The sequence below is a fragment of the Ixodes scapularis genome, unplaced genomic scaffold, assembly GCF_016920785.2.
Source record: "Ixodes scapularis isolate PalLabHiFi unplaced genomic scaffold, ASM1692078v2 PGA_scaffold12__126_contigs__length_90152505, whole genome shotgun sequence".
Lineage (NCBI taxonomy): Eukaryota > Metazoa > Arthropoda > Arachnida > Ixodida > Ixodidae > Ixodes > Ixodes scapularis.
In genome coordinates, this window is record NW_024609838.1 from 44,090,750 (window position 1) to 44,107,965 (window position 17,216).

The window sequence follows — 17,216 nt, forward strand, 5'->3', positions numbered from 1 at the left end:
TCCGAGGTAAAAGCTCGTGGTCTCTTGGGCGCATTCACACTGCGGAAAAACGCGCGTCGTGGGGTGATTTTTTTTTTTATTTTTTATATTGAAAAAAGTCGCGCGCCGAGTAGGCCGGACCGCAGTGGGCCGGACGGACGACACAGGGAGACGACGTGTTCAGTAGCGGCTTCCTCAGCTACAAACGAAGTAACTCAAGTCAGAGACCTCGGAGTCTAATTGCCTAATAAACAAAAAACAAAAAAAACGCGGATTTTTAGTTGTTTTTACTCAGTTTCCGCTTTCTTCCCTGTGCCAGACGGTATTCGGATAAAATGGAAGCAGACGACGCTGAGCACGATCGCTTTTATTATTATTATAATAATTATTATTATTATTATTATTATTATTATTATTATTATTATTATTTATAGCTTCTTTCACCTCTTCCGTTCTGCCATGGCCTCCACTAACTGTTCCAAGTGCCACGAGCCTTTACCTGTTGATGGGAGATACCTGATTTGCGCGAGTTGTGAAAACAGCTACCACCTCGGAAAGTCATGTGCCGGCGTTGCTGCGAGCACATTTAACTCCATGAGTTCAGCGAAACGAGAACAGTGGCTCTGCCATCTGTGCCGCACCTCTGTGACTAAGTCGACAGGAGGAAGCTTGGAAGCGGATTCGCGTATAGAGTCCGCGTCATTTGCAGCCCAGTTGGCCGAAGTAAACAAGAAAATCGACTTGCTTCTCTCTCTCAAGAGTAGCGTGGATTCGCTCGCCCAGCTTCCGGCAAAAGTCGATGAGCTGCTCACCGTTAAATCTGCGGTTGATGCCATGGAACAATCTGTCAATGAGGTGCTTAAGTCAGTAGCCTTCTGTTCAGCTCAGTATGACACCCTGCTCAAACAAGTGGCTGAGCAGGATGCTACTGTTTCAGAGTTACAGACCGAGGTGAATTCTTTAAAGTCCTCCATGTCAATCCAATCAGAGGAGATCCAACGACTCAGGTCTGAGCTCAACAACTCCGAGCAATTTAGTCGTCGATCTAACCTTGAGATCCATGGCCTTCCCTGCAGACCCAATGAAGATCTTTCGGTTGAGCTTGATGATATAGCACAAAAACTCGGCATTTCCGACTTCCATCCTTCAGAGGTTGAGGCCGTTCATCGCCTGCCCTCTTCGCGTGATACCATTCCCATTACGTTGGTCAGGTTTCGCTCTGCGCGTGCTAGGGACCGCTGGTTGAGGTTGCGTAGCTCATTGGGTACTCTCGCCCGTGAACGAAAACTCCCGAAACTTTTTTTTAACGAGAACTTGACACAGACGAACAAGGAGCTCTTTTGGAAAGCCCGGGCGAAAGGCAAAGTAAAACAATATCGATATGTCTGGGTTAAAAACGCAAAGATCTACGCAAAAAAAGCAGAGGGAGCCCCACTCATTCACATTACTTGTGTCAATGACTTAGAGCTCATTGCCTAGCAACCATGACCTTCACATTTTTTGACTGCGATGATTTCAATTCAATCTTGAGTAATTTTGACTCCTCAACTAGCGGGTTCACCATTTTTCACACTAATATTCGTAGTGCTAGGAAGTATTGGGAGCAATTTGGTCTTATAGCCAGTTCCCTATACGATCTTGTCGACGTGTGGGTCTTAACGGAGATAAATGTACCAGCTGCTTCTGTTGATCAATTTTCAATACCTGGTTATCAGCAATTCTTCCATACTCGCCCTGACAGGACAGGTGGAGGTATTGGGATTTTTGTCAAAGATTCATGGGGTACAGAACAGTTAAAAAATGCTTTCGTTCATGCAGAGTCTGTCACTTTCAAAATTTTCAACTCAGTATACTCTATTGCATTAGTCGCCTGCTATCGCCCTCCATCAGAAAGCGCTTCGTCTTTTTTAGTTGAATTGAGAGCTTGCTTGGCTGACCTTCAGGCCGAGGAACAACTTTGCGTAGTCGGCGACATGAACCTTGACACTTTGAAACCCACAAAGTCAACCGTATGTGACTACTTGAATCTTCTCTCAGAATTTGGTCTCAACTGTACAATTCAAGCACCTACCAGAGAGGAAACTTTGAATGAACACCTTGTTTCTGCTTGTCTAGACCACATGAATATACGCACTCACGGCCTTTCAGTTAAGTCTGCTGTCATTTCGCAGAAACTCGCAGATCACTACTTTACCGCAGTTCAACTGGTTTCTGATACGCCTCTAAGATACGCCTGTCCGGAAACAAAACTTATAGAGGTTGTCGATCGGAAATTATTCGACAAATTAATCTCTTCTTATGATTGGGGACGTTTACTAACATATTCAAATCAAGAACTCTACACGAAGTTTATTAATCTTTGGCAGACTTTTACAAGATGCAGTAAAAAAATAATTACTATCAGAAAGAGGCGTACGGAACATATATGGTTGAATAATGACATTATTGCCGCGATTAAGTATAAAGAGATATTATGGACGCGTTGTCGTCGCTCTCCCGATAACATAGACCTGCGGAATGAATTCCGAAGTGAGCGCAACAAAGTCACTGCATTAATTCGCTCCGCTAAACGTAACTATATTAAACAGAAGTTAATAGATTCCCGTTATGATTCCCGTGTAACTTGGTCTGTTGTAAACGATTTACGAGGAGGCCACAGCTCGAAACATTCTGTCGACGAGACGATCACCAGATATTTCCCTTGTAACAAACAGTCCACGGCAAATGCGTTTAATGTACATTTTGGGAAAACTTCAAATGTTTCACGCGATAGTGAAGTTTGTCTCTCAAAAGCAGCTCCGGTGAATGTAGCGTCTGCCTTCCTTCCTGAAATTACAGAGCAAGGTCTACATAGTATGCTGCTTAGTTTCAAACCGGGTTTGTCTCCTGGAATTGATAACGTCCGGATGGCTGATTTACGGAGAAATTATGCACCATTGAGGCGTGTGATAATAAATATGTTAAACGGCTTCATAACGTCAGGTAATATTCCAGAAGATCTCAAAACAGCCATTGTCAGGCCTTTATACAAAAATGGGGATCATAGTAGCATCGAAAGCTACCGTCCTATATCTATCTTGCCTTCACTGGCGAAACTTTTAGAAAAACACATTTTCCAGACAATGTCAGCGTTCTTAGAAGAATTTAACCTTATGTCTCCCCAACAGTACGGTTTCGTTATGGGTAAAGGCACCCAACCCTTACTTGAAGACTTTTCCGATGTTCTTCATAATGCATTTGAACATAATCTTTTCACGTGTGCACTCTTTCTAGATATTTCTAAAGCTTTCGACTCAGTCTCACATAAGGTACTTTTAAATAAGCTGTTCAGCCTCGGCTTCAGAGGCCCTTTTTACAGACTGCTAGAAAACTTTCTGTCAAGTCGTACACAACTCGTTTCGATATGCGGAGCTCGGAGTTTGAAAATGTCCCTAAAGGCTGGTGTTCCACAGGGCTCGATACTATCGCCTCTTCTTTTTAACATCTATGTCAATGATCTTCCTAAGGCGGTCAACTTCTGCACAGTATTTCAATACGCAGACGATACTGTCCTGTTGTCGAGTCATGTACGATACCATGAGGCTGTTGAGCTACTCCAATCAGATGTATTACGGCTCATGAACTGGTTTTCAGCAAATGTCATGAGAGTAAACGCGAAGAAAACACAACTAGTGTGCTTTCGGAGTCCACTAAAACAGGTTCTTTTAGACAAACCAATTTTTCTTCACACGTCAGACTGTGTTTCTTGCGAATGTGCGCCAATTGTTTATGTGAACTGTACGAAGTATCTGGGACTTTATTTTGATTGCGACCTGTCATGGAACTCTCACTTCTTCTATATTTTCAAAAAAATACGAGCCGCTTCGTGCACCTTATATAATCTTCGCATACTTCTTCCCATCACAACAAAAAGGCTTCTGATGCACGCCCTTGTTTATAGTATTCTCCGGTACGGAATAACTTTATTCGGACAGTGTACTGCCTTATTAGAATCTAAAGTGAACTCCTTACTGAATGGCATCCTGCGTAGTGTAGCTTACGGTTCTAGTCTCCAAAGATCTGATAACCTCTTTAATGACCTCTCGCTACCAACTTTTAAATCACTATTTTTAGAAACAGTAGTGCTGAGGCACTACTGGGATAACACCTTTAAGACCCCCAACACCGTCTGTCGTGCCCTTCGAGACGTGAGACCATATCAAACGCCGCGCATCAAAACACATTTTGGAAAATGCGTTCGCCTCTACTATGTATCCCATATTTTTAACAACCTCCCTTCTGTGCTACTCGACGTAAGTTCTCGAGGAGCTTTGAAACGTAGATTGAAGACTCTTTGCCTAGACATCATTTTTTAAAGTGCCGATTAATTTTTTTGTTTTCATTTTGTTTTCTACTTGATGTGATTTCTGTGCGCTGTGCACTACTCCCTGTTTGTATATATTTCTCTCTGTCACGCGTTCTAGATCTCTGAAAAATTTATACTAACTTGCTTTGAGTGTGCCTTAAGTAATTTGTAAGGAACTAGTCCTACAAGCCTTTAGGGCTTTGACGGTTCCGATATGTGTATATAGCTGTATTTGAAGCACCTGCATTAAAATATTATTATTATTATTATTATTATATTATTATTATTATTATTATTATTATTATTTTTATTATTATTATTATCAGTCTCATCACCACGGGGTCTAGTCGCACAAGCCGACCCTGGCTTCGACTGACCCGCCTCGTACCTGCTAAAGAAAGAACAAGCCGAATAAAATTATTATTATTATTATTATTATTATTACTAAATAATAATATTAATATTATTAAATAATAATAATATCGAAAATATCAAAAACAAACATGAAAGTGGAATAAATATTGTTATTATTATTATTATTATTATTATTATTATTATTATTATTGTGATTTTATTGTGATCCTGCAGGCCTTCAGGCTCACATCCAAGGGCGGGGCCCTGTTCGTGAGCTCGTATGCACCCGGCTCAAGACACGGTATGAGGGCTACTCGTCCTTCCACGTGACGGCTGCGGAAGACGAAATGGAGAAACTTTTTGATCCCCTCCTCTGGCCAGAGGGAAGCCTCTTCAAGGAGTTCACAGGCCAGCTGACTGACAGCCGTACCTATCAAGCGGTATCTCCAACACCTTTCTCCAATAATGCCGAAACAGATACCTAAACTAGACATTTATTATCAAAATGTCCGAGGTCTCCGCACAAAAGCTAATGAATTTTTTTCTAACGTAACCCTAACTCATGCATCTATTATTGTGCTAACCGAGACCTGGCTCTGTTCGAATATTTCTTCATCTGATCTCTTCCCACCAAATTTCACAGTATTTCGACGCGATCGCACATTCTCTACATTGAAAAAGACAGGGGGTGGGGTGCTGATAGCAATTGATACGTCGTTACAATGCGTTAGGCGTCCAGATCTCGAGACATCATTTGAGTCAGTGTGGGTAGAGCTACAATGCGCTAATGGCGAGCGTATCCTTCTCGGCTCTTATTACTTGCCCCCTGATACCTCTCCTGATGATTTTAGCCAATGTCTACTAGGCATTGAGCGCACAACCAACGCCCTTGAAAAATTTAAATTTATGGTTCTTGGCGATTTTAATGTCCCCAACATATGTTGGGAAACAGCCTCTGCGTCCTCAAAACATTACTATATTATTCAAAAATCTCATCTTTTGCTTAATTTCGCATCATTTACGAACTTAAGACAATATAACTGTATCCCGAACACCCAGGGCAACATGCTTGATCTTTGCTTCTCGGATCTTGACTGCATAGATGTAACTGAGGGTGCGTCAGGCTTGGTTCCCCCCGACGGATATCACCCCCCTTTGGAGATTAGTATACCTGTCCGACAGGGCATGAGACGTTGTTCACGGAAACATCCTGAAGGGAATAGACACAATTTTTGCGCTGGAGATTATGTTAGTTTGTACGATCATTTCTCCAATTACGACTGGTCCTCAATTATCCTGTGTTCTGTCGTTGATCAACAGGTTCGCGATTTCACTCGAATCGTCCGAGAAGGAATGGATCAATTCATCCCGCTTCGTAAAACATCAGGCTCAAAGTTTCCCTTCTGGTTCTCGCACGAATTACGTACTTTAATGAATAAGAAATTGCGCGCTCATCGAAAGTTTAAAAAGAACGATACCCCCGAATTAAAATCAGAATTTGGGCACTTTAGGTCTCTCTGCAAGGAAGTTTTTAAACGTGATCGTCAGGCGTACACTGATTCTGTCGAGTTGCAGCTAACTAAAAATCCCAAAGAATTCTGGAAGTATGTTCGCTCTCGGTCCCAGAAAAAAGGTAGAGGAGAGATCACCCTGCTGGACTCACAGGGAAACTCGACGACAGATGTTTGTGAAATTTTTGCACGCCACTTCCAGTCTGTTTTTAAGCATCATCCAATCCCTTCAACTACTGCCGCGCCAGCTGTCTCTGGGAATGCATCCTGTATTGCACTCTTTGACGAGGAGCTACTGCATGAGTGTGTAAAAAAAATGAAACCATCATTGTCTTCTGGCCATGATGGTATTCCGTCAGTCCTCTTGAAGGCATACAGTGCCATATTTATTCCTGTTCTAGTACAGATTTTTAACAACTGCCTAAAGAATGAGGTCTTTCCCGCCATGTGGAAAACGGCACTTGTTGTACCTGTGCATAAGTCCGGTCCAAAAACAAATGTGTCGAACTACAGACCTATATCTCTTCTTTGCACATTTTCGAAGCTCCTCGAAGTGGCACTACACAAAATATTGTCATTCAATCTCAAGCGTTATCTTATCCCTAACCAACATGGATTTATGGCGGGTCGCTCGACCACAACTAATCTCGCCTGTTTTATGTCAACCGCTGCTCACGCCGTCGCTAACAGAGGCCAGCTTGATGTGATTTACTTTGACTTGAGTAAAGCGTTTGACATTGTTAATCATGAGATGTTACTGGCTAAACTGTCAAAGCTAGATATTCACAACTCATTGCTTTCATTGCTCGAAAGTTATTTGCGTGACCGGAAGTGCTTTGTTAGCTCGAATAATAATTTTTCTGCTACTTATGAGGCGACAACGGGTGTGCCTCAGGGCTCCGTTCTCGGACCTCTTCTGTTTTCAGTTTTTGTTAATGATGTTTCGACTGTGATTCGTCACTCTTCATTTCTTCAGTACGCAGATGATATTAAGATGTTTATGGAGGTACGAGAAGACCGAGACTGTGTTTTGCTACAGAGAGATGTTGATGCTTTTGAAGAATGGTGCCGGGGGAATGACCTAAAGATAAATAGCTCTAAAACGAAAGTCGTGTCGTACACTCGTAAGACACATAACATTGTATTCCCATATGTTATTCAGACAGACCTTTTGGAACGTATGAACAGAATCAAAGATCTTGGCGTAGTGTTTGACAGCACCTTAATCTTCTCCAGTCATGTGGATCACATCGTGAACGCAGCTCTACGCACGCTCGGGAGTGCGTGCCGCATCACTAAAGAGTTTATTAACCCCTGCACATTTCTTATACTCTACAGTGCATTGTGTCGACCACAGCTTGAATACGCTTCTGTTGTATGGAATGGAATTTGTGCCACAAATTCCTCGAAAATAGAACGGGTTCAGAACAAGTTTCTTTCCATCTATAGACATCGTTGCTCAGCGCGCATTGTGCCCACCACTACTGATGTCCCTGTCCCTGTTCAGCGTAGCGTGGCACTACCTACCCTGCTTCGTAGGAGAGAACTTGCCGATATCTTATTTTTATACAAACTTGTCCACGCCGTCACTGATTGCACGGTATTGACGTCAAGAGTACTCTTAAAAATTCCTCTAAAAACAACAAGGCAAAATGCGTCCTTCTGCAACAGGCGTCTACTCAACCTCCACGATCCTGTGTCCAGACTTGGGCATACTTATAATTCTTCTTTTTCTGAAACGCTCGACATATTTAACAATAACACGCTGCAGTTTGTAAAAACGTTAAAGGCCATAACTTAAATTTGAACTGTATGCACTAACTTGCGGCGTTCACGCCGAAATTCCCCACTTTGAATGCATTTTTTTTTCTTTCTTTCTAGCAATTGGTGTTGGCGGTAGTACCAATAAGCTTATCGTGTGTTGTGACTTTGTGTTTACTTTTTATAATTTTTAAGTGTATTTTTCTAGGGCTTGTCCGTTGTTTGTGTTGTCCGTACTATTGCTTTATACCCTGTTCTGCCTTACATGTTAACACAGTGCACCTGTACCAAGACCGCAAGGTTGTTCCCGGGCACGAATAAAAACATTGATTGATTGATTGATTGATTATTATTATATAACTGCGTACCATGCCTACACCGGAGCCCTGTGCTGTCTGTTCTGGCTCTCTGCCAACTGACGGTCGTTTTATGAAATGTGTTGACTGTTCAAAAGCCTACCACTTGGGTAAGAAGTGTTCGGGAGTGTCTGATGGTACATTCAAAGGGATGAGCGCTTCTAAACTAGAGAAATGGCGCTGTCTCGCCTGTCGTGGAGGGCTGCCCAGGTCCGACACTGAAGTCGAGCTTTCACCCTCTCAAGACGACTCCAGTTCTTTCGTTTCGCAACTCTCGAGTGTGAATCAAAAGCTCGATCTTCTTCTTTCGTGGAAAGATACCGTCGGTGCTCTGCACGAACTGCATCCAAAGATAGATGCGCTATTAACGCTGAAGCAGACAGTGGACTCCATGCGAGTTACCATCAATGAAATGCAAACATCTATGCATTTTTACTCCACCCAGTACGACTCACTAGTGTTGACAACGAAGTCTCAAGACAAAACTATCAAAGATCTTCAAAGTGAAACGAGCGCTTTGCGCTCGATTGTAGCCGAGCAGACAAACGAGATCCGTCAGCTCAGAACAAACCATAATGATTCAGATCAAACAAACCGCCTCCCTAACTTAGAGATTCACGGTATACCAGTTTCGCCTCAAGAAAACATCGTGAATACCATGACAAACCTAGCAGATCAACTTGGTGTGGAGGGTTTTGAACCCGCGCATGTCGTGGTAGCACATCGCTTGCCGGCTAAACCGGGAACAGTCCCTCCCATCCTGGTCCGGTTCTCTACAGTCTCTCAAAAAGAACGTTGGATGGCTTGTCGTGGACGCCTCGGCTCCATACGTCAGGACGAATCTCATCCTAGGATATACTTTAATGATAACCTAACCGAAGCGAACAGGAAGCTGTTTTGGTTGGCACGAACTAGAGGCAAAGAAAAGGGTTACAAATTTGTATGGGTGCGCCACGGAAAAATCTTCGCAAAGCAAAACCAGAATTCTCCACTCTTTCGCATCCCCAACACTGATGCATTGGAACAATTGGTTTAGGCGTCTAAAAGAGTATTGTTAGATAAAAGCCCTTGAATTATGTCTAGGAACAGTTTTTTCCAGATAAAAAACCTAGACTCATGTAAAGAAATATTTAAGACAAGGGCAGGCAGTATTTTTACTTTGTTTCATGTCAATATACGAAGCATTCGAAAGCACTGGTGTGAATTTCAGTTAGCCATTGACTCTGTGCGTTTTATTGCCGATGTGTTTGTTTTGACTGAAATTAATATTCATGATGAGGATGTAGGTCAATTTTCGTTGCCAGGGTTTAATAGCACATTCTATACTCGTGACAAAAAGCGCGGCGGTGGTATCGCGGTATTTTTGAAGGACGATTTGTTTTTCTCAGAGGTTAAGTTTTCAATCCGATCATGTGAGAACATTTCACTTCGTATTCTTACTTCTGTCCATAATATATACCTGCTAGCCTGCTATAGGCCACCCTCTGGAAACGTATCTGAATTCCTCTCTGACCTGGGAGACTGTTTACAAACTTTGCCTAATAATGCGTCCCTCTGTCTTGTAGGGGATTTCAACATTGATCTGTTGAAGCCTTCGAGAGCACTGGTTTGCGAGTATCTAACTCTTTTGGCAGATAACGGCGTAGAGCCTGCGATTCAGGCCCCCACAAAGGAAGAACTCCTCGGAGACAAAATTGTGATATCATCTATTGATCATATCAATTTAAGATCTTCAACATCAACAACAAAGGCAGCAGTTATTTCATACAAATTATCGGACCACTATTTTATAGGATGTCAGTTGGAATTCCCAGGAGATGCGTTGGTGACAGGTATCAACAGTAAGCACCGCGTTGAGATTGTTGATCGCCATAGTCTTGACAACTGTATTTCTACTTATGACTGGCTTACATTTCAGCATTCCGTGTCACGCCGTGACATTTATCTTACTTTTGTGCAACTGTTTAGACAGTTTACTGAAGCGTCAAAAAAGATTATTGTTGTAAAACAAAGAAAAGACAACATACGCTGGCTAAATAAAGACATATTGTCTGTTATAAAACTCAAAGAAATAGCCTGGAAGCGATGCCGCCGGTCTCCACATAATTCCATCCTTAAAGCAGAATTCAGAACTATCCGGAACAGAGTCAGCGCGTTAATTCGCTCAGCTAAGCGGCTGTACTTTCATAAGCAGTTCTCTGATTCTAGACGCAACTCGGCTAAAACGTGGTCGTTAATCAACGAGTTACGTGGTGTTACATCTCCTCACATTCAAAATTTTGACGGTACCTTTGGGCTTAATTCACTGGCTACGGCAAATACCTTCAACAATTTTTTTGCTTCCTTCTCGGGCAGTGCCCGGCTATCGGCCACAGCGGCCTTTTCTAGTCCCTCCCTGAACTCGGCTTCCGCATTTCTTCCTGAAATGACATCGCAGGATCTCGAGTCAATAATCTTCGGGCTCAAGCCAAATAAATTACCAGGTTATGATGGAATATGTCTTAGCGATCTCCGTAGAAATTTTAGGTACTTAAAAGATACTCTTCTACTTATGCTCAACACAATGATCGAGACAGGTTCCATTCCCATCGAAATGAAAACTGCTATTCTGCTATTATTAAACCTCTTTTTAAAGGAGGTCAGCGTGGCCAGGTTCAAAACTATCGGCCAATTTCTATTCTACCATGTATAGCTAAAATATTAGACAAATTTATTTACATCACTATGTCTTCTTTCGTAGAGAAGTGCAACATAATATCTCCCAACCAATACGGTTTCGTGCCTGGTCGTGGGACTCAACCCCTTCTCGAAGCGCTATCTGATGAGATAAATTTGGGTTTTGAGAACAACCTGTTTATTTGCGCTTGCTTTTTTGATGTAAGAAAGGCGTTCGACACAGTGAGTCACTCTATTTTATTGCAAAAACTTTCAGCTGTTGGTTTCCGGGGTCCTTTTTTGTCCTTACTCACTAATTTCCTGCAAGATCGTTCCCAGCTGGTTTCAATCAAAGGCATACACAGCGTCAAAGTCTCTTTAAAATCTGGTGTCCCACAGGGCTCTGTACTTTCGCCTTTACTCTTCAATATCTATGTAAATGATATGTCTACCTCTGTTTCGAACTGCTCCCTTTATCAATACGCGGACGACACTCTTTTGTTAACAAGTCATCTTACTTATTCAAGGGCTATGGAGATGCTCCAGGAATGTTCTTTAGGACTAATGAACTGGTTCGCCCATAATCTTATAGATATCAATGTCTCAAAAACTAAGTTAGTATGTTTTCACAACCCCGTTAAGGTAGTTGATCTAAATACTCCACTTTTCCTCCACACGTCGCACTGTGTCAACTGCCAGTGCACTCCCATCGCTTTCTCAGACACTGTGAAGTATTTAGGAATTATTTTTGATTCTGATCTTTCTTGGAATTCACACCTCACAAGACTGTGTTCTAAGTTAAGGAGCGTTTCTTGCTTAATGTACAATATTAAGGCTTTTCTACCACTCAATCTCAGGAAACTCATAGTTCACTCGTTAGCATATGGCTCCCTCCGCTACGGAATCACCATTTTTGGAAATTGCTCTGGATTATGGCAGGCAAAAATCAATAATATTCTAAAAGGAATGCTGCGTAATGTTTACTACAGGCCTACCACTTCCTCTCAGGATATGTTTCAAATATTATCTATGCACAACTTTCAATCTCTGTTTGTGGAAACGGTAGTCCTTAGTCATTACTGGAATACTGACTTCAAAACACCTCGTCCGAATATCCGGCAACTCCGAACGGTTCCACGATTTGTTATCACCAAATGTTACACTCGATATGGCAAAAACTTGCGGTCCTTCTACGTTCCTCGGATTTTTAATTATTTACCTGCTACTTTCCCTGATTTCACTTCCAGAAAAAAGCTTAGAAAATCGCTTCGCCTTCTGTCTCCCGATGAGTCGATCTAAAAATGTATAACATTTTTGTGTTTTTTGTGTGTGTTCTTTTTTGCGTTTTGTATTTTTTTCTCAAACGCCCTTATTGGATTTTATTTGACAGTTTTCTTTTTGTCGCCACTAGTAATGTCACTAGGTATGTCTTTTGATTGGTGCATCTTGCGTATAGTCCGAAGATGATTGATTAAAATAATGCTTTTATTTATGGTTACTATTAATGACACAAATAGGGTGCCGTCCTCAATGTGGTGTATTTGTGATATAACTCAATTTTGCTTGTGTCAAATTCTGCGTCATATTTGTTGTTCTGTTTTGTTTTCATGACTCATTTTGTGACTGTTCTCATGCACTGAGAATCTCAATCTTCACCTCGACGTACCCTGCATCGTGCAACTCATCAAGGAACGATTCTGTGAATTTTTTTTTTTTAGTGACATAACCTGACTTTTTTTATTTTTATTGAATTTTATATTTTTTATGGTTTGGAAGCCTAAGCTTCAACTGGAACTATTGCTAATTCTGGTTAAGTTCACAATTTTTTTATGTTTTTTTTCATTTTTCTCTCTTCTTTTGTGATAATTATTTTGATATCTTTGCAACCTCGGTTTAGTCACACAAGCCCTTGAAGGCTTTGACGAACCTGCGTTGTTTTGTGGATATGCTCCTCCATCACAAATAAATTATGAATTATGAATTATGAATTATTATTCACTGTGATTGACTATTTCTGTCACTGGCATGTAGATATCTATATGTGTGCTTTGTGTGTCTCTACATGTACCTGTACATATGTCTATAATGTTTCTACCGGTCTACTGTGATTTACTATCTCTATCCGTGCCATGTACAAAGTGACTGACTACCCACCGCCTCCCCTCCCCCATCCCGGACAACTATGACTATTTATCGGTGTTGTTAACTAGATGTATATAATCGCTTACTACCTCTTCCGGGCCATGTCCCACAAGCCTACTTTGGCTTTGACGAGCCCGAAAATATTGAAAACAAACATGAAAGTGGAATAAATATTGTTGTTGTTGTTGTTGTTGTTGTTGTTGTTGTTGTTGTTGTTGTTGTTGTTGTTGTTGTTGTTGTTGTTGTTGTTGTTGTTGTTGTTGTTGTTGTTGTTGTTGTTGTTGTTGTCGTTGTCGTTGTCGTTGTTGTTGTTGTTGTTGTTGTTGTTGTTGTTGTTGTTGTTGTTGTTGTTGTTGTTGTTGTTGTTGTTGTTGTTGTTGTTGTTGTTGTTGTTGTTGTTGTTGTTGTTGTTGTTGTTGTTGTTGTTGTTGTTGTTGTTGTTGTTGTTGTTGTTGTCCCAGCAGGCATCAGTACACAAGTGACAGGTTCATCTGAGCCATTATAGGCTTGTACGACTGAACCGGGCAAGTCGGACAGGCGACCAAAGAGAACCCCAACCATTTACACATACAAGAAAGCTTTCAATAAACAACCCCAAAACAAAACAAAACAAATAACAAAAAAATCTCGCAAGGATTAGCGAGCTTTCAAAATTATTTGAACGAAGCCATTTTTTTTAACATAGCCTTGCCAGTAATACTGTATATATCCTCAGGAAGAGCACTAAAGACCTCTGAAACATAAGAACGGCGCAGTCTTTTCCCATATCTAGTCACACATCGCTTAAAGCGAGGAGAAACACGAAAAAGGTGTGCAGGCTTATGAAGCGTTTTGAAATTGTCATTCCAAAAGTGTCGGAGCACTACTGTCTCCTTAAATAAATGAAGCAATGAAGGCATCTGCATGTGACTAAACAAACTTTCACCAAATGAGAAAGTAGAATGGTATGCAATACTACGCAAGATTCTTTTCAAAAGACTATCAATTTTTAACCCGCCAGGATGCTGTGCAAAATGCATGAATCGTAACTCCGTATCTCAAAACGCTGTAAGCAAGTCCACGGACAATAATTTTTTTTAACAGTGAAAGGTACAAACACTTTCATATTATACATCATTGTCGCAGAATTCGACTATTTTTTTATATTTTGGAGTTTTCGTGAAGGGGTACATCCAGATGTCGGTCGCCCCTTGCCCCGCGGGTTGAGCGGGAGAGCTGGGACCATCGGCTGGGGCTGTTTCGCGGCCCCCGTTCTCAAGGAGGGTGCGGCGGAATATTCTGTCCCCAACTCGGGCGGTTTCTTCCTTTTGTTGTTGTTGTTGTTGTTGTTTTGACAAGAAAAGAAATGTTCCCGGAAAGTGAGGCCTCGGCTTGTTTTCGAACCGAGTCAAGGCAGTGTGCGCGAAGACTTGGCCGGGGGGTGAACGCAACGCGAAGTTTGGGCGGGATTGCGGTAGCGACGGAAGGCTGAGCGCGGGAGGAGTTTGGGCTCCCTGGTCCAAACGCTGCTTTGGGCGCCCAAGTGTGTGTGCGTTCGTGGGTGAGTGCCTGTGCCGAAGAGCCACGCCGACAGCACCCAAGCGCACATCGATCTCCCGGGTTCGGTCGACATCGCAAGAGGCCGCGTCACCTTGATCACCCACCAGACTCAGGTTCGCGCCACTCACCCCCATATCACTTTGTATAGTCTAGCCCCCTTTTAATTTTTTTTTTCTTTGAGTGCAAGAACTTAATTGCAGAAAACGTTCTTTGAATGAGCGCTGTGTTTTCATGTATAGATATTATCGTATAAGGTAAGTCGCGCCTGAGCGCTTCCTCTGTGGGACGGTCCGTTGTGCCTTGCCGTCGGGAGTTTTGTTTGTTTTGTTTTATGTCTATTAGATTTTCAGTAAACCATTTTTGTGGTTAAAAGAAAGGAGTCTGTGTTGTTCCTTCTCCCCTCACCGTGAGCCCGTCACCAGGGCGTGGACCTATCGTCCGGTCAGCGGTGACCAGACGTGCCGAACGGCACGGTCGTTCACAGCACATTCAAAGATCGACACAAAAAAATGAGGGACAGAACTTCCAGGTGGTAAGTCTAGCGGAGTCGCACAAAACATACACCACAGAAATGTGAGGAAAAAAAATGACAGTTATACTTTTTCTTTTATTATATGCACATGACGGAGGCGCTTTTTTTCGTCGTTTTTCTTTGACGTATAAGGTTCCAGATATCTGCTGGTAATTGATTAAAAATGTGTGGAACGTAGAAAGAACGCATATTTTAGCCATACCGTGTGTAGCATTTCGGGACGAATAATAATAATAATCAGAAGAAGAATTATTGCACTTCAAAGGACGCAGGCGGTGGTGTGCGTGGCTGGACAGAGAAGTGAGAACCACTGATCTCAATCACAATCCACGATTTGCAAGGCAGCTGCTGCGCATGCGCGAGCGGAATGTGTGGTTGGAAAACAAAATGGGCGTGCCGGCTATTCCTAGGCTGCGGCAGAGGCGTGGAAGCGAGTACACTCTAAGCCCGGTCCCACTTAGTAAGAGGGACATTTCTTCGATTTTTTCCCACTTAACTTTAAGGGGGGCGACAGACCTCTTAATATTACATGGAGATGCTCCCTCTTAATTAAGTGAGACACCACCCCTCTTAAAATAAGCGAGGCGGCGTCTCCCTTAAATTTGAGGTTAGAGTCCCTTAATTAAGAGGGACAGTTTTTAGATATTTTCTTCCTTAAATTCGGAGGGACGGTGGCCCGCTTAAAATGCAGGGGCATAGTCCCCCTTAAGTCGCGGTCACGCTGCTTATACTTCATACAAAATACATTCTGCAGACATGTTCCGAAACGAGTCGCCTCGACATCCGCGCTTCGTACGCCACGAGGTAACCAATCAAGAGGTTACTTTGTCACGTGGCATACAAAGCACGGATGTCGCGGTGACTCGCATTGGAACATGTCTGCAGAATGTATTTTGTATGATGTATAAGCAGCGTGACCCCGGCTTTAAGTTACCTCTGTTATTGTATCGTACAATTTCTGCTCCTTCGTGTTTTGAGTGTCAGGTGACATGCTGCACTGCACTTCTCGCACTTTTGCTGATATGGCTTAACCAAAGTTATCCTGTGCTGCGTAGCAGAATTGAAATTTGATCTGTATATCTTGTTTGATAAACGGAATCAATGTGTTAAAGAAAACAGTAACAATCTTTAAGAGTAAACACTGTTTTATTTGCCATGACACAAGAAAATATTTTGATATGTCTTCATCAAAATAATAATTCTATAACGATGTTCTGGTAGCTTTTACGAATAAAAAAAAGACTTAGAACGACCCCAGAAATCGGCGTTTCTTGGAAGCTATCACACAAAAAATTTCGTGCTGCAGAGTGACTCATTTTGCCTATCATAAACAACAACAATACAATCGTGCTGGAAAAAAAAACTTTTTTTAGCGGATAACACAAAAAGAAAAGTACATTCTAAAAAAAAGCCCGTGCGTCTACTTTCCCGCACAACACTTGGAAAGACAATCACCATAACTCTCGGAGGCAGCTCAGCGAATGTAGATGCCGAAACATATGATTATACCAAAAAAATGAGTTGCGACATTAAGCACAACAAGCGTGATGTTTTGCATTGGTTAATGTCACAACTCGGACTGGCTTTTTTGGTCTAATCTTATGTTTCGGCATCGTGATTCGCTGAGCTGCTTCCGTGAGTTACGGTGATTGACTTTCCAAGTGCTGGCTCGGGAAAGTAGATTCCTGTGCTTTTTTTTTAGAGCGTAGTTACCCACTTCATAGCATTAAAAACTAATTATTCGGCGTCTCTTGCCATCAGCAGAAGCTCAAAATTTCTGTTGTTTTTGAACGGCCAGAAGCGATTCTATGAGCTTCTCCGACATAAACTGAATCGAAACACTTTATTTTCAACGAGCAGACCCTAGAGGAGTCCAAGGGTTTGTCCACATGCCACGGGGTAGGAAAGTCCCGTTATGTAATATACCCATAAGCACATGACTGGTGCCCGCTCCATAGTCGTGCTAGCGGTGAGTTTCACTGACCAGTTCCCAGAAACGATCCCTTTCTCCGAACCGAAGAAAGTCTTGGGTCTTGGAACTT

The 17,216-nt window shown here is 42.2% G+C and overlaps 1 pseudogene; it reads left to right on the top strand.

The window, feature by feature from the left end:
* The first annotated feature begins 573 nt into the window (after nucleotides 1-573).
* The window catches only part of LOC115325875, a 34,473-nt pseudogene continuing 17,830 nt past the window's right edge, over nucleotides 574-17,216 (top strand).